This window comes from Stegostoma tigrinum, chromosome 8 (assembly GCF_030684315.1).
Source record: "Stegostoma tigrinum isolate sSteTig4 chromosome 8, sSteTig4.hap1, whole genome shotgun sequence".
Lineage (NCBI taxonomy): Eukaryota > Metazoa > Chordata > Chondrichthyes > Orectolobiformes > Stegostomatidae > Stegostoma > Stegostoma tigrinum.
The window spans coordinates 29,630,402-29,656,193 of NC_081361.1; positions in this window are offsets into that span (position 1 = coordinate 29,630,402).

The window sequence follows — 25,792 nt, forward strand, 5'->3', positions numbered from 1 at the left end:
ATCTCAGATTCTCCAGTACATGCAGTTCCTAGTATCTCTGAAAAGCAAGAACGATTGACTGACTCCTCAACACCATTCGACAGGACTTCCCCAAATGCTGAAGCCTGGTGCTGACATGGAAAACTTCGTAAAATGTCAAGCTGACTTGTTCAAGAATGCAGATTCTGGGATGCAGCCAAGCCTGTGAAAGACTGCACGTGGGTTTGATCCCATGCCCCCGCCAGACTGAAAAGCACTGAGCTTCCCAGTTGGCTTTAGGAGGCACAGTACACCTCGGTGTGAAGGATAACAGAAAGCTGAGCATTTGCCACAGAATATTGCACAGAGGGAAGGAAAAGCATACCCCCTTCCTAATCACCCACACCTTCAGGATTTACACACGGTGTAACATATGGGCAGCGGGAAGCGTATTTACAATGACCCTGCGAGTCTGGCAGTGAAGTCAGAAGAAATGGCCACAGCACAAAATCAGTGGTAAACTTAATTCTCCATGGGAATTTCACTGAGCCTTGACGTCAAATCAAACCAATGACTGCTCCAAGACATGCACCAATTCTTACTAACACTTCACATTCTGTGTGAACAGAGCCCCAAACTGTAATGCAAAGCGAGGTAACAAGGTGTAGGGCTGGATGAACACAGCAGGCCAAGCACCATCTTAGGAGCAGGAAAGCTGACATTTCGGGCCTAGACTCTTCTGATGACCCTTCAAATGCAAGATTTTAAGCCACCAGAGATGGATGTGAATCCTATTTCACAAATGCCACCTCCAGTTATGAATTGAATGATCTTAAGAGCTCCAAACCAACTATTCCAACCATGCATGAATCTTACAAACATGCTCATGTTGCCTTTTTTTATGTACAGCCACTTCAACAACAGAACACAAAACCAAAGAATGTTGTGAGACATCTCAACATGCCAAACATATCCAAATGGAAAATACCAACAAGGTCAGCACTACGCAACATTCAAGTAACTAAAACAGTTGAAATGATGGAATCTCCAATGAGGAAAAGAACAAACAATTCAAAGCAGCAGTGGAAGGCAGGAAAAAGAGAAAAACCTACAAGAAAGAATTAGCTGTCAAAAACAGCTCTTTCAATCGAGTTAAATCTCTGAATGAAAATGAACTCTCTTTTATACAGGACCGAGGCCCACCAATTTTTACAATAAATTCCACCGTCACTGCTTTCTCATAAACTCTGTGCAGGAAATACAAATGTAATTAAATCTGTTCAACTATGTTTGTTAACCATGACAGTTTCAATTTTTCATCTCAATTTTCTTTCCTTTTCTCTCGCCCACCTACAAGACCATAAGTCCCCAAGCATCAGTTTTCAAGTAATCTGGTTTTATGCACAAATCCAGTGAATTATTGAAGACACTTAATGAAGCGAAATATTGTTCTTCCACTTTAGAGTACAAACTCTGAAACAATAACAATATATTACCAGCCTTGTTGGGATGTTATGTTCATGTTCTACAAGAGATTAGATGAGGCCTCTTTTAGAATAATGTGTCTAGTACTGGTTGCCCAGTTAGAAGAAGGATATTAGCAAGCTGGAGATCGCTCAGAAGAGATTTACCAGGATGTTACCGCGTATGGAAGGCTGGAGTTATAGAGAAAGACTAAATAGGCTTGGAGTTTTTTCATTGGAGTGGAGGAAGTTGGGAGCTGACCTGATAGAAGTTTATCAAGTAATGAGAGGTATAGATAGAGATGATGGTCGTTGATTTTTCCCTAAGATGGGGAATTTCAAGACTTGAGGATACATCAATAAGGTGGGAGAAGGGAGATTCTGAAAAAGACATAAGAGGCAATTGTTTTACGCAGAGAGTGGTTCCCATGTGGAATGAACTTCCCGAGGAACTGGTAGATGTGTGTACAGTTACAACGTTTAAAAGGCGTTTGGATGGGAAAATGAATAGGAAAGGTTTGTCGTAGATATATCAATACGTCAATTCTTCTTTCTTAATTCAAATAAGTGATAATCAAGCTTTCCTTTTTCAACCAAAATAGATTGTGTTCTTGCAACAGATGATGTTAATTTACTTGCCCACTCTCAGCCTCTCCATGGCTGTGCATTTCTCACTGTGACGGTTGTTTTACACAGTGCTGATTACAACAGAGATAGAGAAAAGCATTTAAAGGAGCTTGTCGAAAATAAATTTATCTTAATACACTGGTTTTTGATCTGTGCTTCTGTTTATAAGATTAACTTCTTTATTCAACACTTCCTAGTGCCAAAAGTAAATCCTGAAGTAGAAGATTTGCAGTGGTAGTACTGAAAATAATTTTGGTGGTTCAACGAAATATTTCTCAGCTGGATAATTCAGAGTAAATGCTGTGAACTGTTGGACCATTCCTTTCTGACTGCACACCCATGTGCCACCACCTCTGGTGGAACTGTCCTACCAGTGGGGAAGAACAGAAGCGGGGTAGTTATGTGGGAGCCTGTACTTTATCAGGCGTGATTAAGGAAATACGACTATATCAGACTATTGCTCCTCTAACGTTGATGCAAGTTCAGGATAATAGTAAGTCAGACTGGAAGGACAGAATGGGGATGATATGCCATTATGGCTGCCTGATGGCCAGATACATGCCAGGTGCTCAGTCCAGTTTTATCCCTCATTGATATTTACGATCTGATTCTTTACTGCTGGAAAGTGCAATAATTTCAGTTGGCAGTTAAGAGTTAACCACCTTGCAGCCGCTCTGGACAACTATGCATTAGACCGGATGACAACAGCATATTTCTTTCTTTGAAGGACATTTATGCAATCGATAGATTTTCACAGCAATCAAGGAGCTTTGCAGTCACCATTACTGGTACCAGCTTTTTTTCCAGAATTCACGAATTAATTGAATTGAAATACCTTTCGCTGCCGTACTGGGATTTGAATTTGTGTGCCTCAAACAACAGGCTCACATGTCTGAATTACTCCTCTCGTTACATGAGCACACGTCTGTACCCTTGTGCAATAAGGCTGGGAGAATGCCACCTATTTACACAGCATGATTGACAGTGCAGCCCATTGAAAATGATTGAGGTGACAGGAGCAGGCAAACATACAACGCCTCGCTTTTGAAATGCAGAAACAAAAACAATCAATTTTTCCAAAGTTGCATCGAACACCAAAGCAGCAGTGACAGTTGCACCCTAAACAAGCATTTAGATTGAAAGTTGCTTTGTGGGTGTTCCTGACATTTTGGTGGCCTGTCATGAGCAATTCAGAACACAAAGGCTCCTGTGTCTCCTCAACTAAACGGTTCAGGTAACCACATTAATTTCGTAAGAGTCTCTTATTACATCAACAAAGACAATCAAACTCTACTAAACTGAACAATCAGAAAGTTTCATGATAGTGTTAAAAAATACCTGATTTGATTTGAGTTGAATGCACGAATAACTGACGTTTTCCATTGTCTGAAATGGAAAAATGAGATTGAAAATTAGGTCTGTAACTTGGTCGGTGAGGGAATATATTCAGTTGTAATATCGAAATCCAATTTCATTTTGCTTTTGTACAACACATGCCCAAAGGGGACACCCATTAAGATCAATCAAATTGCCCAGCTAACTCTGAATAGCAGAAATCAATAGGTCAAGCAGGAGGTCTGTGACCTGTAATATAAGCGTGTTTCCTGACTAATATTCCGCTCACTTATGCAGAGACGCCAAGGTAAATTCTATTTTTCTTGTCATTTGCATGGATAGTAGTTAATTAATCATATATAGGCCTTTTAGTCTGCACAAGTTCTCACTCTCACCTTCTGCTCAAACACTTGGGACATATTGCTGCATTAAAAAGTTGCTGATATATTTTTACAGCTCATTGGATAATGCTCAAGAGGCTGTGGAAACACTCCAACGTTGCCTTCTAAATGGAGTAAGGTTCCAGTATTTATTTAATTGCCATTTACAACACGAGGATGTACCAATGTGTTTCACAGCCGATGACATACATTTGAAGTGCCGTTGTAAAGTTTAAGAAATGTGGCAACCAGTTTATGCCATCCATCCCAGGAACAGAACCTGACTGAAAGGCAATATCAGTGCAGCCTCTGAACTGGGTGGACGTTAACTCAGGCAACAACTTCTTTGGTGGAATATTGGGGGAAGAAATCATTTGCAACAATTGAAAAAGATGATGCACCTCCCACTGACTCAATGGCCAGACATGTTATGGTTGTGTAAGTACTGAAACAATGAAAATGAGACTTTAGGTAAGTGCTCAATAAATGCATGGCTTGGTGTCACTGTGCATTTTATAGTAAATAAATTTCCCTCCTTTCATCTGGTTCAGCAATCAACTTGTTGCTGTTTTGACACTGCCATTTGCACGGCAAATTGCGCACAATTCATTCATTCAAATGAGACACGAGCACAACACGGCGCTGTAAGAGTAAGCTGGCATTCCTCAGTGTGTTAGTGTCTGGTGGATTGGAAGAAAAATGGACAGGAACAAAATTCAGTGTTTGTTTCATTTCAACTCTCAGTCTGTTAATAATTTATTAGCCAAATCATCAGGAGCTAAGTCTTTTCTGCCTCTGAAATAGCTGCTATTTAAATGCATTTCTTTATTTTGTGTATTTAATTGAACAGATATTTGTATTTTTCTCGTCTTTAAGAACCAGTATTGACCAGATTTAAAATATCATCATTTTTAAAGCTTAACAAATTTGGAAAATCTGCGGTACATTGCGCCAGTAGAATATGCTGATACATTTTTCTGATACACTACACGACAACAAGAGACCCAATTCCTCTTCATAGTTTTATGGTTATTTTGTGCTCATCATGCACGTAAATTAGATGACCATTCTACCTCAGTATTAAATCGAAAAGAAGATTTCAAACACATCAGATCGTTAATTCACACCAAATAGAAAACTTTGAACAGATCTCTATCCTCGGAATTTAAGCTACATTTTTTGAATTCATAGGAATAAGGCTGCTTGAGCTTGTTCCATTGAATCAAATCATGGCGCATTTCTCTCTCCACTCCATTTACCCACCATTTGTCTATTGACCACTAATACATAGAACATAGAACATAGAACATAGAACATTACAGCACAGTACAGGCCCTTCGGCCCTCGATGTTGTGCCGGCCTGTCATACCGATCAAGCCCATCTAACCTACACTATTCCATGTACATCCATATGCTTGTCCAATGACGACTTAACTGTACCTAAAGTTGGCGAATCTACAACCGTTGCAGGCAAAGCGTTCCATTCCCTTACTACTCTGAGTAAAGAAACTACCTCTGACGTCTGTCCTATATCTTTCACCCCTCAATTTAAAGCTATGCCCCCTTGTGCTCGCCGTCACCATCCAAGAAAAAAGGCTCTCCCTATCCAACCCTGATTATTTTATATGTTTCAATTAAGTCATCTCTCAACCACCTTCTCTCTAATGAAAACAGCCTCAAGTCCCTCAGCCTTTCCTCGCAAGACCTTTCCTCCTAAGACCTTCCCTCCATACCAGGCAACATCCTAGTAAATCTCCTCTGCATCCTTTCCAAAGCTTCCACATCCTTCTTATAATGCGGTGATCCAGAACTGTATGCAATACTCCAAGTGTGGCCACACCAGAGTTTTGTACAGCTGTAGCATAATAGAACATAGAACATAGAACAGTACAGCACAGAACAGGCCCTTCAGCCCACAATGTTGTGCCGACCATTGATCCTCATGTATGCACCCTCAAATTTCTGTGACCATATACATGTCCAGCAGTCTCTTAAATGACCCCAATGACCTTGCTTCCACAACTGCTGCTGGCAACGCATTCCATGCTCCCACAACTCTCTGCGTAAAGAACCTGCCTCTGACATCCCCTCTATACTTTCCTCCAAACAGCTTAAAACTATGACCCCTCGTGCTAGCCATTTCTGCCCTGGGAAATAGTCTCTGGCTATCAACTCTATCTATGCCTCTCATTATCTTGTATACCTCAATTAGGTCCCCTCTCCTCCTCCTTTTCTCCAATGAAAAGAGACCGAGCTCAGTCAACCTCTCTTCATAAGATAAGCCCTCCAGTCCAGGCAGCATCCTGGTAAACCTCCTCTGAACCCTCTCCAAAGCATCCACATCTTTCCTATAATAGGGCGCCCAGAACTGGATGCAGTATTCCAAGTGCGGTCTAACCAAAGTTTTATAGAGCTGCAACAAGATCTCACGACTCTTAAACTCAATCCCCCTGTTAATGAAAGCCAAAACACCATATGCTTTCTTAACAACCCTGTCCACTTGGGTGGCCATTTTAAGGGATCTATGTATCTGCACACCAAGATCCCTCTGTTCCTCCACGCTGCCAAGAATCCTATCCTTAATCCTGTACTCAGCTTTCAAATTCGACCTTCCAAAATGCATCACCTCGCATTTATCCAGGTTGAACTCCATCTGCCACCTCTCAGCCCATCTCTGCATCCTGTCAATGTCCCGCTGCAGCCTACAACAGCCCTCTACACTGTCAACGACACCTCCGACCTTTGTGTCGTCTGCAAACTTGCTGACCCATCCTTCAATCCCCTCGTCCAAGTCATTAATAAAAATTACAAACAGTAGAGGCCCAAGGACAGAGCCCTGTGGAACTCCACTCACCACTGACTTCCAGGCAGAATATTTTCCTTCTACTACCACTCGCTGTCTTCTGTTGGCCAGCCAATTCTGTATCCAAGCAGCTAAGTTCCCCTGTATCCCATTCCTCCTGGCCTTCTGAATGAGCCTACCATGGGGAACCTTATCAATACACTGACATAACAAAAATGGGAGTGTTGAAATTTTGAATGAGCCCAACAAAATCCAACTTTCGAAGCTCCAATCGACAACCTTTTTTGTGAAAAACATCGATTGCCACATTTCACACCCATCTGACACAGCTCAAATTTGAAAAGTGCCACAACAGATATTTCCTGATATAAACTGTCAGTGATGATCACAACAAAACCCAGATTGTTTATTCCAAAGTCACCCATGCTTCACAAAGAAAGGTCACCATTATCGCACCAAATCACAGGGCTGTGCACACATTCGAGTGAGGCAACTGGTGTTATTTAACCTGGGGGTCAGGCAAGGGGAGAGGTTGAGACGGAGAACCCTTCGTGATAAACACAAATGTTTGATGACAATTTCAGTCTCATCTTGGTCTTCCTTGGAACACTTGAAACTTTAAAAGGCCAAGTGTGCAGACGAGGACATCAGCCTTCTGATACTCCAGCTCGCTCAAAATGAAACTTGCCAAAACGATGCCCACAAGACATAAAACATCTTGCACATCCTGGAAGAACATGTGAGTGAGTGATTGCTGGATGGTACATAGTAATATGAAGAATAAGTAATCAGTGGATTGGAATTTGTCGAGTGTGATGAAACAAGGATAGTTCATACCTTTTAAATTCAGTACAGTATGAAGAAAATCTAACTGATTCGGTTAGCTGACTGACTGGAAACAACAGTCAAATCTATAAGACAAATGAAACCATCATGAGAGTCAAAACCAAATTCAACATGAAAAGACAATGGCGAAGATCACAATTTAATATCAGAGCAAGAATGTTCAATTGCTGACTTCAGTGTATTTACATCTGTCCATGATTTGTTTGCTCTTTTGATACCATTTTGGTCTTCCTTAGAAAACCTAACAGTTTAAAACCCTAAATGAGAAAACTGGGACATCCGTTTTCAGACATTTCAGGACACAAAATGAAAATCAACAAAGCTTTCACATTGAATTATGAAAAAAATCACTCTGTACATGCTGGAATGATGTCTCACAATCTAAAGGGAGGAAAGCACAGTCAAGGCAAGGGTGACCACCTTCATGCAGGATACGTTAGTCAAGAGCAGTCTCTGACGTTAATCCAGAATATTGGGGCAATGTCAGTTGGACAGTCAAGGCAGTCAGCTTCTCGGAGCCCATACCTCAGCAGTGCGGTCTGCGGGTCACAGTCAGCCCATTGGGAGTCTGAATCCAGTCTGGGCAGTGGGGACAAAACAGCTGGCAAACTGTACAGGCATCACTTGGACGTCTTGGTCATTCATTGCTCACACTGTCTGTCAAGGTCACTGATAGGGTTTGCCACATCAGTCCTTGTTGTGCTTAGTTGTATTACAACTGAGAACTGTTTGACTCTGCAGTCAGACTGCTGCCAATTGATGCTTTTCACTGGCATCGTGCAACACTGGTGTTTTTATCGTGTAGGATCTGTCAGAAATGCGTGTGAGCAAATGGAACAAAGGAGCTGGCAAAGTTGCTTGTGAGTTTCCTGGATTAAGTGAGCCAATACCTGGCTGAATGTCGGGAGATGACAAACTGGATTGAAGCTTGCATTTTGTGAAAAAGTAACAAGAACTAATACCTTTCAGAATCAAAGTAGAGTGGAGTCTGAGGAACGACAAAGATGAAGTTTCGTCAAGTCTAAAAGACAAATGAAAACACCATGAAAGAGAAAGCAAATTCAACATAAAAAGAGAAAGAGTGCATCAAACTTACACACTAAACCAATAATATCAACTGCTGATTTCTGTCAATTTACGTGTGTCTGATATTCATTCGCTCCTTCACGATCTACTTGGTCTTCCTTAGAAAATTTAAAACTTTAACTTGTCAATTCAGCAGACAGGATACCCTTCTGACCACACTTCAGATACTTCAGGCCAAAATGAAACTCAACAAAGCTTTGCTCTCATCCACCAGCTTGCACACCTGGAAGGATTTCCCAAAGGGCTTTTTACCTCCAAGTATGTTTTGGCTGCTGCTGCACAATGTGCAGACAACACATTTTCATGACTAGCAATCGGTAACAACTAGTTTCTCCTTTGAAGCGATACTCATCGAGAGATAAATAAGAGATAATGTAGACAGGAGAATTCCATTGTTTTGTTTTGAATTGTTGTGATAATGGGATTTTATGGTCATCCGAGATGAAAATTTTTCCCTGCTGATATCACATTCAGCGAAGACCAGAATAAACTTGATGCTGCAGTCAAAGAGTAGGCACAAAAATGTGGCCAATTTGGTTTTGGTTTTGTCAAGTATTGGAGCCATTGCCAACTGCAACATACAAACATTAATTCAATAGATTTACCCCCATATGAGCATCATATCTCCAATTTTCCTGTCTTTGAAATTTGTACCAAAATCCAATTTCTATCAAAGTACTGCTCGTTATAAATTGATTTCAGATTACCTCAAAACTCTTCTCACAAACAAGAGTGATACCACAAAGGTATTGCTCCTTTCTCTCTGCGTCAACTAGTGTTCGTTCTAATTGCACTGACGAGAGAGAAAAACAAATAAGTGATGCGCACTTGAAACTGCAGAGTTAAAAGTCTACAATGTTCACTTCACGTTGTCTCAACATGAAATGAGGGCCCAGCAGCTATTGTTGATTGTTGTTTGTGCTGTCACAAGTTTCCTTGTTTGTTGGTTTATGACATCACAGTCAAACCATTGTGAACTGACTTGACTCGTTGTTTTGTTAAAAAAAAACCTTCTGAGAAAGAACACAAAACCTGTTTGAGCAATTAACTGCTGTTTTCCAATTCATCTCTGTTTGCATGGGTGTCTTGTGATGAGGGTTTGTTCGTAAAGGTGGGCACCATGTCATGGATGCACTTCCCCATCACCACTGAGTTCCCTTCACAGCCTTCCTGGAAGCATGGCCATAGGGGTGAAGGCACCATGAGGCCAGCCCACATGCGACCAATACGTTCACTAATTTGATTGCTGGTTGGAATGGCTGGTCAGCTGTCAAGAGGGCAGGTGGTCACATCAGTCCTCAAAGTCCCATCAAAACATTCCTGAGGTTAATTCAACCTTTACATTGACCTTTGAATCCTCTAAAGACTCCACCAGCACCATTTGGTTTATAGGCTGAGAATAAAACTGGTTCTGGCACTGTTGTTCATAATCTTTTTAATTCATCCTCCGGTGTCTGGTCTTTGTGGATGTAATTGTAATGTAATTGATTCTGAAAATGAGATCTGGCACTGATGTCTTTTCGCTGGTGTGAACAGAAGACATCATCTTTCTCTTTCCTTGTCGCACGTCAATGAACCAATACCATTTAGTACATACTGTGTGATTATCCGACCTTTGTGCCATTTCTTTGTGATTTGGATGAATGATTAAAATGGCACAGGAAAGGGAAACAAGCTACCTGAGCCTGCCAGGGTATTAATCCTTCAGATACCTCAGTAGGCCATCCTAAATGGAATACAGGGAAACTTTGATTTACCTTGCATCGTTATGCAACTTTGAAGCAGGTCCAAAAACCTCTTACTTTCCAAACTTCATTTGCTGCATTGTTGGAAACATGGCTGACCATTTGCACACAGCAAAACCCAACAAACTGCCAAATGGAAATGACTGAATACTGTTCACTGTTTTTGTGAATATTTTTGGGCTTGTATGTTTTAACAAGAACCAGGCAGAAATCCACCATCCCTGTTTACACAAGGCCACAACATTTAAGCAGAGTAGGCAACTAGTCGCTCAGTTGAACATCCTCTCCAAAAGATGAGAATTTTGAAAGTGCAAAACGTGCTCAGTGCTGGACAGTAATTCCCAGCCATGACTTTGCAATCAGTGGCATTATGAATGGTCAATGTCTGACTCTCGGATGATCTAGCTGCCACTGTTACAAAGCTAACAATAACATTTAAAAGAAATGTGGGAGGGGATATAAATAGAAAGGGTTTAGAGGGACATGGGCCAAATGCTGACAAATTGGACCAGATCAGTTTAGGTTAATTGGTCAGCATGGGCAATTGGACCAAAGCGTCGGTTTCTGTGCTGTCCAGCTCTATGATTCTATGAGTACCAGAGACCTTAAACCTCAGAACACATTCCTCCTCACCTCAGTTTTAGGCTAAGCAGTAGGATCTGTCCACTCTGTTCATTTCTTTCCTATTGCTTCCTGCTTTTTTTGGCTTCTTTCTTCTTGATGATAGAACATAGAACACAGAACATGGAAAAGTACAGCACAGTACAGGCCCTTCAGCCCACGATGTTGTGCCATGGAATAATAATCCTCATCCAAAACTAAAATAACCTCACCTACATTCCTCTCAATTCATTGCTGTCCATGTGCATGTCCAGCAGTCGCTTAACTGTCACTAATGATTCTGCTTACACGACTATCACTTCCAACTCTCTGGGTGAAGAACCTCCCTCTGACACCTCCTCTGTACCTTCCTCCTAACACCTTAAAGCTATGACCTCTCATGGCAGTCAATCCTGCCCTGGGGAAATGTCTCTGGCTATCAACTCTTTCCATGCCTCTCATTACCTTGTACACCTCGATCAGGTCACCTCTCTTCCTCCTTCTCTCCAGAGAGAAAAGTCCCAGCTCAGTCAATCTATCCTCAGAAGACAAGCCCTCCAGTCCAGGCAACATCCTGGTAAACCTCATTTGCAAAAACCTCTCCAAAGCCTCCACATCATCCCTAAAATAGGGCGACCAGAACTGGGCACAATATTCCAAGTGTGGTCTCACTAGGGTTTTGTAGAACTGCAGCAAAACATCACAGCTCTTAAAGGCGATCCCCCTGTTAATGAAAACCAAAACATCATATGCTTTCTGAACTACCTTATCTGCTTGAGTGGCAACTTTGAGGGAGCTATGCACATGAACACCAAGATCCCGCTGTTCCTCCACACTGCCGAGAAACCTGCCTTAAATCCAATACACAGCAGTTAAGTTCAACCTTCTAAAATGCATCACTTCACATTTATCTAGGTTGAACTTCATCTGCCATTTCTCAGCCCAGCTCTGCATACTGTCAATGTCTCGCTGAAGCCTGCAACAGCCCTTGATACTATCAATGGCACCTCCAACCTTTGTGTCATCAGCAAACATACTAACCCACCCCTCAACCTCCCCATCCAAGTCATTTATAAAAACTACAAAGAGCAGAGACCCAAGAACAGAGCCCTGCGGGACACCACTCAGCACTGACCTCCAGGCAGAATACTGATCTGCAACCACTCTCTGCCTTCTGTCAGCCAACCAATTCTGAATCCAGACAGCCAAATCACCCTGTATCCCATACCCGCTGACTTTATGAATGAGCCTGCCGTGGGGAACATCATCAAATGCCATGCTGAAGTCCGTGTACACCACATCCACTGCTCAACACTCGTCTACCCGTCTCGTGACCTCCTCAAAGAACTCACGAAGATTTGTAAGTCATGACCTGCCCCTCACAAAGCCAAGCTGACTCCCTTTAATCCCGCTTTGCTTTTCCAAATAGTCATAAATCCTATGCCTCAGAATTCTTTCCAAAACCTTGCTGACCACAGAAGCAAGACTGACTGCTCTGTAATTTCCAGTGATTTCACTATTCCCTTTCTTGAAAAGAGGAACAACATTTGCCTCCCTCCAATCTTCCAGTACGAGTGAGGAAGCAAAGATCTTCACCAGCGGCTTAGCAACCTCCTTTCTCGCTTCCCGTCGCAACCAAGGATAACTAACAATGGCTACTTTTCACTGCTGTAATGCAACAATGTTGCTATCATTCAGTAGATTCGGGTTGCTGTTTTGAAACAGTGTTATGAAAATTGAATTATTTCCTCAAGTTGACTAAGACGATGTACCGATAAAATCTAAAAGATAAAAGTAAAACCAAATTGTGTCAAATTTAAACTTTGAAAATGGACAGACTGCTGTCAAATTTAATACTGCAATTTATGTCAATAGCAGTCTTCAGAGTGACTACATCCGTCCATTATTCATTTGCCCCTTCAATATCTATTTGGCCTTCCTTAGAAAACTTAAAACTTTCAAAGCCATTGATCAGCCCAGGACCATAGCCATCAGACATTTCATTTCACTCAAAATAAACTCAACAAAGCTTTTACCTCTAACGATAAAACACCTCGTGCATCTTGAATGGAATTCCTAAGCAGCTTAGCAGTTCTTTCGTACTTTGTTGGCTGTGGTTACTGCTGGAAGGTAGGAAAGGCACTGAATAATGTGCACACAGCAAGCTTTCATTTACAACAAGGTGGTAATGAATAGCTCATCCATTTTGGCAATACTGCTTGAAGGATAATATTGGCCGATGTATGAGGGAGATCTCCACTATTTTGAATGAATCCTTGGGATAATGGGATCTTAAAGCCATCCGAGATTAACATTTTTCTCTGATGTCGACGTCTCTGGAAAAGGCCAGCTCCCTCTTGACAAGCTTTGTTTCAACACAAAAAAAGCAGCTGTTTGGCTCAACGGTGAACATACTACACCTCTACGGAATGAAGAAAGTCCTGTTGCTGGATTGTTTCCTTGGGACAGTGTCAAGGGATCTTTACTTTCAACTTCTTTTTAGTTTAAAGAGAAGGCACATAAAAAGCAGTTACATTTAAATTTGACTGTGACAAAAGTTGGAACCATTGCCAACTGCAATATTCAGACAAAAATTCATGAAAGGTATCCCCACATGAACATTCATATTTCCAAATCTCCTGCTTTTGAAATATGGACTAAAATCCGAGTGCTTTGTAAAATCTACAAATTGATCTGAAATTACCTGAAAACAATTCTTATAAGCGAGAGTGACACCACAAAGGTACTGAATCTTTCTCCCTGCTTCAGCTAGTGCTGGTTCTCTTGACACAAACAAGGGAGAGAAAAAAAAATAATGTGATGCACAATCGAAAGTGCAGAACTAAAAGTTTACAATGTTCACTTCAGATTGTCTCAACATAAAATAAGGACACACGGCAGCTATTCCTTCTGGATCGCAACGTTGACAAAACAGTTTCCATGGTTCCTGATTCATACTGATACAGGCCATTGTGAGATTATTGAACTCATTACTGTCAAATAAACATCTTGTGTGAGTGGGCACAAAATATGCTCAAGCAGTTTGACACGTCCACATTGTTTACATGGTTGCCATGTAGTTAGGGTCTGTTGGTAAAATTAGGCATCATTACATGGATGCAGTTCGCCACCTCCCTCAACATCTTTTCTGCAATCTTGCCAGTGGAGGTGAAAGTGCCAGGAGGTCTGTCTACATGTGATCAAAATGCCCATTAATTGTTTTTGTGGTCGGACAGGCTGGTCAGCTTTCACACCTTATGTCCATACCAACCCCTGCCATCACTTGCGCAGCAAAACGTCTGCCCATCTGAGTATTTCCTCATCCATTCTGGATTTTATCCAACCGCATCTCCCCTCACTCTTCCATTGCTGAGTCCTGGCCCCAGGGTGACCTTCAACTTACCTGCAGCTGTCCTGCCTGTATCGTAGAATATCTTCTTCTGGTTTGACTCCAGTGCCAGAAGTGGGAACATTTCCTGGTCATGCTGATGTGACCAAATAGTGGACTGCTATTGTATTCACTAACACATCAGTAAGACCAGTTTTTCTGCTGAATGCTGTTGACGAGTGCCTTATTGTTTGATAGATATTGAGTCATGAAGGGGTGAGCTGCCCAATATAGGTGCAACTGATCCCTGATGGAGGGGTTTCTGCACCCCACCCTTACAATCTAGCTCCATGCTTTAGTAGACATTATTTCCCATACTCCCTTAATTTTTGATACAATCCCAAAATCCTGATGAAGTGAGCGAGTGGAACCAAAATACGTGAACATATTACATCTAAATTAGAATAGCTCATGACTTTGCGTGGCTCATGTTGTCCTCTGTTTCTGAACAATTGTACTTACTCATTTGTTGCTCAGAAAAGAAATTTTGCTGAGCATTGTCTTTCCATAGCGTGTGAATGTATCGGACAAATACAGTTTTAATTCCAAATCATACCCTTTGGTGTGAGTCAAGGTTTTCCACTTGCCTTAAAATTAAAAGCTGAAATGACTACGGCTGCTGAAAATCTGAAGCAATCACAAAAATTACTGGAAATACTCCACAGGTCTGAGAGCATTTTTGGAGAAAAAGCCAACTTTGTTCTAAGGGTCCAGTGATCCTTCTTCAGAGGTTTAAAAATACGTTTGTTCTAAACAAATGGTTTCCTTTGACTTCATTCAGGAAGGCTGGTGAATATTTCTTTTATCCTGGATAATACGACAATAGAAAAGCAATTGGTCATCATGGTAATTGGATCAAAACATTCATATTATATTCGTGATGCAACTGATAAAATATTAGGACTCGATTATCAATGTACTACTCTCGTCACAGTCACAACAATGCTTACTTGTTATTTCCTGCATGTTAACCAACTCTCTCTTCATAATGATACATTACCTTCAGTTCCAGAGCCCTTATCTTATCTGAGAAAGTAGGAACTGCTGAACTGGAGAATCTGAGATGACAAGGTGTAGGGCTGGGTGCACACAGCAGGCCAAGCTGCAGCAGAGGAGCAGGATAGCTGATGTTTTGGGTCTGGACACTTCTTCATTCCTGGACTCAGGGAGACCTTGGACTTACTTGCAGGTGTCCTGCCTACATTATGGAACATCTTCTTCTGGATTGATCATGTTGATTTAATCAGAAGATAACATTGTTTTAAAAGTGCACAGCTGTCACATATTTAATGAAGGAACATTATTGAGCACTTTTCCAAGTGATTGATGTCATGCTAAATTACCTGGGTTCTGTAATTCCACTCCGCCTTCTTTCTTAAATAGCAGTGCTACATCTGCTAATTTTCACTCCACTCTGACTTTTCCAGAATCCAGGGTATTTTGACAAAGCAGAAACCATTACGTCCACTATGTCTGAAGCTGGGCTCCAGTGATATTCAGTATTTTTGGAAGGACAGACAAGAAGAAGGAGGTGGGTTCGCATTGCTAGTGACAGATTAAACACAATATGGTCATGAAAATGGATCTTAGTTCTGCGGAAATGGATTTTGGGCACAGTTGAGAAACACTAAGGGACAGAAATTGACAGTGGTTGATGTTCATACACCACACAAAACTCTTGTGGTAATTTTAGCAGAAGGCACAAAACAGGAAATTGAAGATTCCATCAGAAAGGGAGACCACTAATTATGATGAAAAGTCACTGACTTCAAGAGTCAGGTGACTTCAGTCTGCATAACGATTGGACAAAACAGATCAGTTGTCATTCCACAGAGGTTGAATTCCTGAAGCACTTTAAAAAAAAAATCATTCAAGGGATGAGTGCATTTCTGGCGATGCTTGCATTTATTACTCATTTCGAAATATCCAGAGGGCAGTGAAGAGTTAACCAAATTGCTGTGGGTCTGGAGTTACATGTCAGCAAGGCTGGTGGGTGCTGCCTCCCCTGCTGAGTGTTTCAACCTTTTAAAGGCATTTTTTTTGTGCCACACATGTTCCTCTCATTGGCCCATTTCTTGTGGAGATGGAAACACTCATACTGTTCACCTCCACACGTTTACCACAGGACTCTGACTGTACAAATCTCACGAGCTGCGTGGAGGCTGACAAAAAGCTGTGCACTCAGTATCTTGTCAGAGATATAGCAAAATGTTTTATACTAAAAAGTCACAAACAGGTACGGTTTAATAATACCACACTTGCCAAGTTGACTTGGTTCAAATGCTGGAGCCCACTATCCAGTGACTCTTCACCAGAAGTGTCTGAAAGAACTGAAGGAACACTGCTTTGATACAGGCACCTTCATTTTAATGTTCTGTTCAACCTCTCAGCTAGATGTTAAAATAACACCATTTGGAGAACAGCATGAGGCTTCTCCAGTGTCTGGGTGAGCATGAAATAATAGATGGTCATCATCACATTGACGTTTGTAAAATGAAGCTGCTGTAAAATAGCTCTTGAATCTAGCGATGTCACAGTCATTCCACTTGAAAATAATTTATTTTATGTCGCCTTCAGAATTACTTTCACAGAAAGATCTGTGTCAATATGACGCAGATCTCATCAGAATCTGAGTGATGTGGGCTATGCATTTGACAAGTGGGAGGGTCACTTTCTGACTAACAAGCAGCGAGCTGCCATTTAAATGCTTTTTCATTTGTGAAATAACCTCTTCTCCCACAACTCACCTCATCAATGTTCAGCTTCCCATTTACCAAACGTGCCAGTCAAGGCAAATTTTGAGAAAATGTGATTTGAAAATCACAGCAGATACCTGGCGACTTCAGCTCACCACTTGCTTGAAATGGTATCCACTGGGCACAAACATCTCAAGGCAATCTCCATGGGCATCAGCCACATGGGCCCCTCATCCAGAGATATCGGTATCAAATATGTGCCAGCCTCTAAAGGCCTTCATTACTTTTCTTTGATTCGATTACAGGACGTCTTTGCACTTCATTGGCATGCCTTGGGTTTCACAAGTAACTATCACTGTAATACTGCAGTGATGAAACTGTGTGCATGGGGTCAGCCATCCACCTCATGGACTGGACCAGGCTGAATCACTGAGATCTTCACTAACTGTCATACCACTCGCTCACTTTTAAGTTTCCGAGATACTCACAGCATCTCTGCCTCAGCTTCCCCTTTGTATTTTGCCAACTGACAGAGAGATTCCAGTCTTATACTAACTCTGTCTTGTCTTGCTGTTTAGAATGGGCACAAAGACAAGAAGCTGGTCAAGGATGTCCACAGCCCCCAATCAACTCATGGGTGATAGAGTCATAGAGTCAAACAGAATGGAAATATCCTTTGGTCTATCCAGTCCATGCTAACGATAATCCCAAACTAACATAGTCCCACCTGCGTAAATTTGGCCCATAAACCTTCAGAGATTACTCACCTATCTAAATGTCTTTGACTTGATTTGCTTTATTATTGTATATGCACTTTGTTACAGTGAAAAATTGTGTTTTGCATGCAGTTCAGTGATACCATACCATACAAAGTGCATGAGGGTAAAAGACAGAAATAAGAAAACAATGTTATGGCTGGATAGAAAGTGCGCAGAGAATGTGACCCATAATAAAATTAAAACTTGAGCGGTCCATTAAGAAGTCTAATCCCGCAGCGAAGCTGTTCTTGAATCCATTCATGCCTGCGCACAGACTTAGTGGTCTTCTGCCTGATGTAGGAGGATGCTGGAAGAGTGTATAAGCAGGGTGGAAAGTGTGTTTGATTATGTTGGTAGCCGTCCCAAGGCAACAGGATATAAGGATGGAGTCAATTGATGGCAGGGTGATTTTGTGACGGACTGAGGTACGTTCATGACTCTCTTTAGTTCCTTGCACTCTTGGGAACAGTAGTTGCCAAACTATGCTGTGATGCACCCGGATAGAATGCTTTATTTCATACATCTGTAAAAACTGGTGGTCATGCCAAATTTCCAAGGCATTCTGACAAGTAGAGAGTTTGTTGTGCTTTCTTGACCATTATGTTGACTTGGGAGGACAAGGTCGGACTGTTGGTGATCATTTTAATGCCTTTTTATATTGTAACTGTACCCCATCCACCACTTCCTCTGGAAGTTCATTCCCACACACAAACCATTCTTTATTTGTGAAAATTGCCCCTCGCGCCCTTTTAAATCTCTCTCATTACACCTTTAAAAAATGCCCCATCATCTTGAAATCCTCCAGCCTGCAGAAAAGACACGACACCTGCCATTCACTTTATCCATATCTCTCATGATTTTATAAACATCGAGAAGGTCACCTCTCAACTTCTTATGCTCCAGTGAAAAAAGCACCAGCTGATCCAGCATCTCCTTGTGACCGAAACTCTCGAGGTCACTGATGGGACGTGGCTTTCAGTCATGAGAACCAGCACAGTAAGTGAAGGACAGCCTTTGTTCCCAATCCTAGAGCTTGGAAACAGTGAGTTAGCACTTGGGCACTCACTGTCAGTCATGAAAAGTAAGGACCTGAACGCCAGGCAGGTCATCTTGAGTCTTTCTCCTGTATCATGGGAGGTTTTCCATTGTTCTGACAGATAAATATGAAGAGAGTTGCAAATGTGTGGCAAGCCTTTTCCTGTTGGTGAAGGTGGAAAGGCATCCCAAGCAAATGAATAGGCAGCACAGAGGGCATTGCAGGGCTTGTGTTCGGGGATTGGGTAGGGAGGGGTGACAGCAAGTGAGAGATGATATGACAGGCAATAGAGGCAGTGGTGAAGCATGAGCCTTGGTGGGAGCTGGGTTCAGTAGCAGAGATAGACAGTTCTTTTTGATTCACTGGCGGCATGTTGCTGACAGGCCAGTATTTATCAGCTGTCCCTAGTTGTCCTTGAGAAGTTTGTGCTGGGCTAACACTTAAACCACACCAGTTTCATGTGCAGTCGGTTGACACACAATGTCCAAAGGGAGGGACTTTCAGGAGTTTGCCTCAATGTCAGTGAACGAATGGCTATATATTTCCAAGGCACGATGATGAGTGGCTTGAAAGGGGTGTTGTATATCTTGGTGTTCCCTTCTAACTCTGCCCTTGGCCTTCCAGAAGCAGGTGGCCATGAGTTTGGAAAGTGCTGTATATGAATCCTTGGTGAATTTCTGCACCACACCTTGTAACTGGCACAGACTGCTGACACTGAACATTGATGTTGCAGGGAATGGATTCTTGTGGATGTGGTGCTATTCAAGCCGTTTGCTTCGTCCTGGATGGTGTCCAGCTTCTTGAGTGTTTTTGGAGTTGCAACATTTCAAGCTATGCAGTATATTCCGTTACACCCCTGACTTGTGCCTTTTCGATGATGGACATGCTTTGGAGAATCAGCAGGTGAGTTACTAGTAGCAATATTCCTTGCATCTAACCTGCTCCTGTTGTCAATGTGATAACTAGGTGGAGAGCTGGATGAACACAGCAGGCCAAGCAGCATCAGAGGAGCAGGAAAGCTAATGTTTCGAGTCTAGATCCTTGGGCTGAAATGTCAGCTTACCTGCTACTCTGATGCAGATTCGTCTGCCACATTCATCCAGCTCTGCGTCATGGCATCTCAGATTCTCCAGCATCTGCAGTTCCCACTATCTCTTGTAGCCACTGTGTTTATGTGATGCATCCAGTTGAGTTTCTGGTCAATGGGAAGCCGCAGGATGTTTACAGTTGAGAAATCAGTGATGGTAACACCACTAAATTGGCAATGATCAAGAGTGACATTTAGATTGACTTTTATTCTAGATAGTCATCAGCCGGCATTTGTGTGGCGCAAAATGTTACTTGCTACGTGTCAGCCCAGGCCTGGGTAGTGTCGACATCATTTCAACTTGGACTACTTCAGCACCAGAGAAGTCACAAATGGTGCTGAACATTGTGCAATCATTGCCAAACATCTCCATTTCTGAACTTATGATGGGGGGAAAGTCATTGATGAAGTGGCTGAAGATTTTTCATCCTAGAACACTGCATTGAGGATCTCCTTTGGAAATGACCTGGAGCTTAGATGATTTACTTCCAACGATCACAACCATCTTCTTACGTGGCAAGTGTGACTCCAACCAGCAGAGAGTTTGCCCATGATACCTATTGACTCCAGCTTTGCTGCGGCCCATTGATGCCGCACTGTTGAATGCGACCTTGATGTCCAGGGCTGTCACTCTCACCTCATCTCTGAAATTCAGCTCTGTGAAATGTCAGAAAACACATGATAGCACTTACTCTGGTGGATGCAGGTGCATTGACCTTTTTCCTCCTTTGCTGAGCATTCCCCACAAGTTTGAGTGAATTTTAACTCAGGAGGCAAACTTCTACTGGGCTGGCATGACTTTGTCTGGGGAAGAAGTCCTGCCTCTGCGCCATCTCATCCAATGAGACCTCCAGCTGCTTGCCCGAAAAGTGGGCACTCATTTTCCCCGGTCTGCTATGTCCAGGGCAAATGTCAGGAGCTGAACAAGGCAGCTTCAGATTGACAGCACTTGCCCGGATGCACGTTGGGCTTTAAAAGATGGTGCAGTGTCCAGTGATGCCAATCACTTCCAGGATATCCAGTGGCAAGTTGTTCTGGCAAAGGTGTATGGTATGATGGACACAGAGTTGGACCTGAGGGATGGGGTAGTCAGTTAGTGAAGAAAGTTTAAGTTATGTCAAGAAAACCTGCCAGCCCTCATGCTCGAGAAATCTGCAAAAAACTTGATGATACGGGGATTTAGGTAAATCAGAAAGTGTAATTATTTCAATCACTCATAGAAAAACGTGATATTTGTGGCACCTTTTTAAACTCTTGCTTCAGTAATAGTGCTGCATGATTGCAAATTTATTCATGTTACTCTGTTTTTTAACAGAGGGGAAGAGAAGCAGTTAATAGCACGTCCATTAATTAAATACCATTTTGAATCATTGATTCTGAGAAATTTAAGGAAGAAAAGGAAACCATTTGGTCCAATGTGTTTGCGCCAGCTGTAAATAAAATCCCTCCAGTCTAATGCCACTTTTGCATACTTATTCCATTGCCTTGGAGGTAAAACTATTTGTATCCACCACGGGGGAGAGATTGGCTGAGCTTTCAGACAAATGGGCTGATCGAAGAGAATCATCAGGTGTCATTAAGAGTAAATCATGTCTGGTTAATCTAATTCCAACATAATCTATTCTATTCCTAATCCAGTGCGGTGTTTTGAGACAGTCGCAGATCAAACAAACTTGGAACAGGAATGGGTCATTCAGCCGCTTGAGCCTGCTCTGCATTCATCACGAACATTGTTGATGCATTGTTTGCTATTTCATTCTATGATCTGGAAGCCAGCAATGCCACATCCTTCATTGTATAAACAGGCAAATCAGGGGGACAAGGGGAATATTGTTTTCTGAGAATAGAAATGATTCATACAGAAACTACAAAACTGAACAACTGTCCAACTGACTTCTGTTCGCCGATGGTCAGATTTAACCTTGTTCACACTTGTAAATCAGAGTATATCTTCCAAGCGATTTAAAAGACCCTCAGCTGGTCGAGTGAGTACAAAGTCCAACCTTCCTGTAACATTCTTCCCACCCACACACCCACACGCACACACACACACACACACACACACACACACACACACACACACACATGCACACAGACACACGCACACACACACACAATTAATCCTTCTGAATGTATTGCTGTTTCTCTGTTTAAAAACAGAGAAGCACTTTTAAACTAATCTGTTTTATCCTCATGTAAAAGTACTACATGATTATAATTCACAACTGATTGGTGGTTCAGTCATCAATCACTGTTTAAGTTCTTCTCAATCGAGACACAGATGAATCGCAAAGCAACTTTGCTCAACAAGCAGGATGTTAGAAAATGACATAAAACAGCTGACAGATTTATGATTGTTGTGAAATAATTGCTGCTTGTACGAATAAAAATGACAACAGTGGGTCAGAAATAGAATCATTGACTTATCTGAGTCGTTGTCAGTGACTTCAGATAATCAGAAAGTTTGTGAATTTTTGGCTTTGTTCGCCTTGACTACAAACTAAATTTCACACTCTGAGCAACTCACCGCTTCAGTGGGCACTTTTGTTCAATATTATATTTCCTCATTTTTTAATGCCACATTCCTTGACTGCCCTCTTTGAAGACACAGGGACATCACTGAAGCATTTTGTCACAAATATTGTGGATGCTGAAAGAATGAAAGAAAAACAAAAAGGAGCTGGAAAACCTCAACAATCTGAAGGGAAGTTGAGTTAACGTTTCAGGGTGATGGACTTAACCTGATCAGAAATGGTTTCCTCTTCATAGATGATGTGTTGTCCAGTTGAGGTTTTCCATGGCCCTCTTGTTCTTGCATTGTCACCTCCTACTCTTTCAATGGCTGAGGGACGCAACTGGGCAGCAATGTTCCATCAACGCCACCGTAGTGCAATGGTAACCTTCAATTTGGTACAACATTAAGGGATTAAGATTGAGGGTGAAGAAGGGAAAATGCCAGGTAAATGTCAGGTGCCACATTGTAGCAGATCCCCACCATAGTCCTGCCAAGGGTGATGTCTCCCATCATAGGAAACGGTTGCAGCCTGCTATTTGAATAAAGAATGAACGATTGAAGGGTAATTTTCCCATCTCCTTGCCATTTGGCAAGCATTGGAAAAATCACAAGTCCACTCTAATGCCATGTCGGGTGGCCTCCAGCTGTTCTCAGGCTGCAGGGTGCAGTGAGCAGTGTAGTGAAAAGGAAATTACTTGCTCGACAGCCCAACACTGCAACTCAAGGGCACCACACCCTCTCTCCCACCATATCTGGCTCTGTTCTTGGTGCCTTGTCTGACCGGCTCACATGTATTTCTTAATCCCTCAGCAGTGACCACCTGCCTCAGAAGCACTGCTGCAGTTCTGGAGATGCTGGCCCTCTGATGGGTTTGCAATATACTATGCACTGAAACACAGCAGAGTAATTAAATGCCCATAAACATCGTAAAACCAAATTAGTAACCTTCAACCATTACTAAACACATTAATCCAGGAACAGCTGTATGAGAAATTCTGAAGACAGCTGGGTAAAGTTCTACACCTTGACATTTTTGTGCAGCTTTGCTTAATTTTTACAATGTACAAGTAGAAATTATCTGAGATTTCTTGCAATCAACTAACCACCAAATTAGCATAGCAGCCTGTGAGTCATGACTCAGAAATTCCCTCAAATATCAGCTTATTGCAAATTTGACCCGGAATGCTGTCATATTATTCATCCAGAACTTTGTGGACTTTAATTTTTGTACATGACAAATGAATAGCATATGAATTCTTGATGCCTCTCTTTCCCCCACCTGTCAGGATGGAAGGGTTGCAGGAAGGCCTACAAAAAATAAGAATATAAACCTGACCCCAATTCACCTTGAAGACTTTAATTTCCAATGTTAAAGTTGATGGGTTTGGGATGGAGAGACTGTGGTTGGTGGTGGTCTGGTGTACTATTAATACAGTTAAACATTGTTATAAATTTTCACAAACGTTATCAGATTTTAAAGGTCCAATTTTCATTGTGTGGAAGTCAATGAGTTTTGAGTTGATTAAATAACTGCTACTGTCTTAATTTGACCTTTGAAGAGGAGGATGTGGTTGAAGTGATCCGACAGCAGGTGAAATAGAGGGTGACAAACAGTCAGGCCATTTTAACAGGGAGTGTCTCCAATCAGGTGACAAGAACAGAACAAACAGGAAACATGTGACACTGTCCTGGGAAACACATTTGAATTGCATCCGGCTAATTCTTCACACTGTGATATTACAATGGGCAATCTATTTGCCGCTCAGCTGCAGATGTTGGGATTACACCAAGGTGTCCTGTTCAGTAAAGTAAGTGCAAAAGCATCTGGTGGCCGAGGTATTGAATCATTCCATGAGGTTGAGGGTTTATATGATTGTGTTGAATGATCATGTTGATCTGACACTAGCTTTTAGTGCCTGGGGGTTCCAATGAAACTCAATGAAGCCTGGTATTGGGATTATGAACACAAGATGTATTGTTACGGCAAATCTGTGCTTCCTGATATGTGGCACTGAAAAGAAACATTGATTTTTCATATTCTTTGCAGGAATTAGATTTTGAAGAACTGTGGAAGAATTGATTTATTGTAAGTTTTGGGAGCTATATAGAATATTTTCTTTAAAGAGGCCATTGAAAGGTGGCTATGGACTTTGGAGTTTTTTTTTTCAATATGATTTCCTAAAAGGAAAGAGTTGGGGGATGAGAAGCTGTGTAGAAGCCCTGTCCAGCTCATCTCTCCTATTTTTGAACATAGCGATCTTGTTGAGTTCAGAGACATATTTGTTCTTCTGAAAAAGTAATTGCAAAATCTTCTCAAATTGTTCTTCAGCAAGCTGTGTCTGCTAAGACTCCAGAGACAACTGTATGTGAATACTGAAGGGAATGGGAATTTGAGGAAACACAGGAAGCTGGGAAAAGGAGGAACAGTGGTTCTGGTAGTGATGGGAGTTGCACAGTAGACAGTGATGATCTAAGTTCAGTGAAGAAGATGAAGAAACAGTTTGGTAGAGCGAGGTAATTATACAGAAAGGAAATCACTTGTGGGAGTGACATACTGACCTCAACACTATTGTTTGAAATAAAAAGGAAGAAATAATTAGAAACAAAAATGGAAATTGTTGGACAAACTCAGCAAGACTGTCAGCATCAGTAGAAAGAAAGCTGAGTCAACATTTTGGGTCCAGTCTCTCCACTGATGCTGCCAGACCTGCTGATATTCACTAGTTACTTACATTTTTTTTAAGATTTTCAACATCCTTCATTTTTTCTTTTCGTTCAGAAATAACAGAGCTTGTCAAAAAGCTAAACTGGTAATCATGGGAGATGCGTTGATATGGCCTGGGTGGAGTTTATGGCAGGTTGTTTGAAATGAGTTTTTCAAACAGCACATTCTGGAGCTAACCAGAGAGCAGGCTGCTCTAATCTACGAGATCTGCAATGACATGGGATGAATTAATAGTCACAGCAAAGGTGTCTCTATGTAGCAGCAATCATAGTGTGAGAGAATTTGACATTTAGTTTGAAGGATGGAGTAGTGGGTGCAAGTCTCATATTATGAACGTAAATAAGAGCAGTTATGAAGGGATAAAAAAAAAGCTCGTTAAGTGAACTGCCAAATTACATTAAGGAATAGGTGAATAGAGATGCAGTATCAGATACTAAAGGGCATATTTCAGATTACACAGAATAGATCCATTTCAATAAGAGGAGGACTCATCATCGCTGGAAAACTAAAAAGATAAAAGATGAAATTAAGCTTAAAGGAAAGGCATTGAATCATATAATGTTGGGTTGCATCTCAGAACATTGTACAGATCTATTGGAATCCCAAAGATGGACTAAAAGATAATGATGAGCGAAGTATTAACTATGGAAGTTAATGTAAATACAAAACAGACGCAAATTTCTGTAAATATTTAAAAAGGAACAGGTCTAAAAGAGTTTCTATTCATCCTGTAAGAAGTGAGTC